Raw genomic sequence first — 2,836 nt, forward strand, 5'->3', positions numbered from 1 at the left:
TATATTCACATACACAATATTAAAAATTTTATTTACTATTTGACATCAATAAATTTCGCATCTAAATGCATTCATTATAGGTCATAGAAGATGACCACTACACTAAAATCTTACATAAAAAGAACAAAAGTTACTTAGATGGCTTACCCAGGCCAAGATCAAAACTGGCCCCATTATAATAACTCTTTAATTCTAGCATCAATAGTTGAAGTTAAAGTCACCATATCAATTCTCAACTATACACTTTAAAACATGTACCTTAACACTTTAATAATATTCAGTGAAAAGTTATTGGCAGTACCCAAATTTAAAATGATAATAGTTTTTTTGAAAAAAAAAAAATCAGAAACAATAAAATATGGTAGGTTGTATAAAAGGGTCCGGTAGCGTTTGGTGGAGAGACAGAGACGGAAAGACTGAGACTGAAAGACAGAGACTAAGAAACAGAGATTAAAACAAATTTCAGTATTCTGTTTGGTGCAAAGTGGGAGACAAAAATTAAAACAAGAATAAAATTCTAATTTAATTTGTACAAAGGGTAAAATTGGAATTAATTAATTGAAATGAAAGTATAAAAATTTTAGTCCCCTGTGTCCCTACTTTTTGGAGGTACTGAAATACTGAAATTTTGAGAACAGAAACAAAAATTTTAATACGAATCTCTAAATCAACAAACATGATACTGAGTGTCAGTCTCTCAATCTCTTTCTCAGTAACTTCAAAACAAACGTTAGGTTAGTGGCAATTTAAATTTGTTCTTTTGATTAATAATAATATATTATTATTATGACTATTTTTTGGCATAAAAGCATGTACTATTGAAGGGCACATTTCCAGATTGTGGGGCAATAAGAAGCATTAAATTAAAACATAAAAAGGGAAAAAAGAAAGAAAGGTAGGAGGAATCAAATGAAAAGAAAGAATATATAAAGTGGTGTAGACATTATGCATTTATACTCTCAACAACACATGCAGATAAAAATAAATAAATAAATAAATAAATAAATAATAAAAACGAATGAAAAAAAGCACAAAAGATATTCCCAACTCAATCATGTGTAACCAAAACTTATTGTTTGAACTTTTTGGGTGGACATATGGATAAGGTAAAACTTTTTTCTTTTCCTTTACAAATAATGGTGCTTTATTATTATTGAGCTCTAAGCTAGCAAAAATAAAAATCTACACAAATTAAAATAAATTAAATACATATATAACGTATTAAATCATAACACAATTATTTGAGTTGTCAAAATAGTAATAAGATGAAAAATTATTTTTATATATAAATACTTTTTTAATTCGTTGTTTGCACTTCTAAAAATAATAATGGAGGTTAAAAAAAAGGATTTTTTTTTTCATTATTACAAATAGAAATGATGTACCATATATATCAATTATTAGATTTTATGAACAATCTTGTATTTTGATTAGAAGTTCCACATTGAAGAACTTAGGGTTATATATAGGATCCTGGTTGTAATATTTAAAATAAAATTTCTGAATATCAAAATTATCTCTTACATTTTGAAATTAAGTCTTTTATTGAATTTTAAGGGTTCATAAAATATTGAGTGTTTAGACACAAGATATTAAAGTATACTAATTATTTATTCGTGATTGTCCTTAGTGATTGGTTCTATGTCAAAATAACCTACTTTTGAATAAAAGTAAAAAAAAATTGTAAATATTTATCTTCATTATTGTTTGCAATTAATTTTTTTCAAATTTATTCTTACAATTTGCTAAACAAAAATTATCACTATTGATTAAATAAATTAAATTAGCATATACATATTACATAACTAACTAACCAATTATATATATATATACTTTATATTTTTCTTTTCATGAATTCTTTCTATTTCAATCCATACACTTTATATTTTTGGTCAAGGACCTGGACTAATAAAAGCCCAAAGCCCAAAGTCCAAATCAGAACCCGCACAACTTTTTTTTAGTCATAGCAGCAGCTACAATTCCTCAATATGGTGGCGCAGCGGTGATGACATCAATAAACCCTCCCACAACTTTTTTTTGGTATTGTCCTTTGTTTTTTGGTCAACGGTATTATACAAATATTTGTTGTTTAGTAATGGACCTCTAAAAAGTCATAAGGCCCTATATCATTAGCAATTCTAAATTATTTGCATGATTTGGATCTATGCCCATTAACAAAATTGGACTCATCAGCTTTTGACCCATTAAGACCTTACAATACCACCTTTCAATACCATTAAAAAATGTACACAAGTCCTGACCAAAAATCAAAAGTACACAAGTTGACAAAAACATATCATAATACTTTGGGCCTTTGGGGTACATTATTTCCAAGTTAATAAAAGTTGTTCCCATATAATTAAGCGGTGGATTCTATGACATTTTTTATTGTGGTGCCTAAATTACCTAACTTGTTTTTATAAGTAAAAAATAAAATGTATAAAATAAAAGTAAAATATTTAAAGTTTATTAAATATTATTTCTTTATCTTTTTTAGTAAGTTAGGTACTATGTCTTAGGTACCATAGCATTTACCTAACTAAATTAGGTTGGTCAAATAGTTAGCAACGAATCAGTCATTAGCCTGTGAAATTAAAAGATATTATAAAAAACCAAAAACAAAAAAAAAATTTCGATTTAGGGATGTCCTATGGTCTCTTGACCTAGTTAGTTTTGAATTTCTTGATGGCTATGTCAAACAGATCCTAGGCGAGGATGAGTTGTTATTTTGTAGGAAGAAATTAAAAAACCTTTTATGAAAAATTGTTGTTTGTAAAATATATAAATAAAATTATATATTTTTTAAATATTAAAAAAGGTTAAATATATATTATTG

This window comes from Arachis ipaensis, chromosome B02, assembly GCF_000816755.2.
Source record: "Arachis ipaensis cultivar K30076 chromosome B02, Araip1.1, whole genome shotgun sequence".
Lineage (NCBI taxonomy): Eukaryota > Viridiplantae > Streptophyta > Magnoliopsida > Fabales > Fabaceae > Arachis > Arachis ipaensis.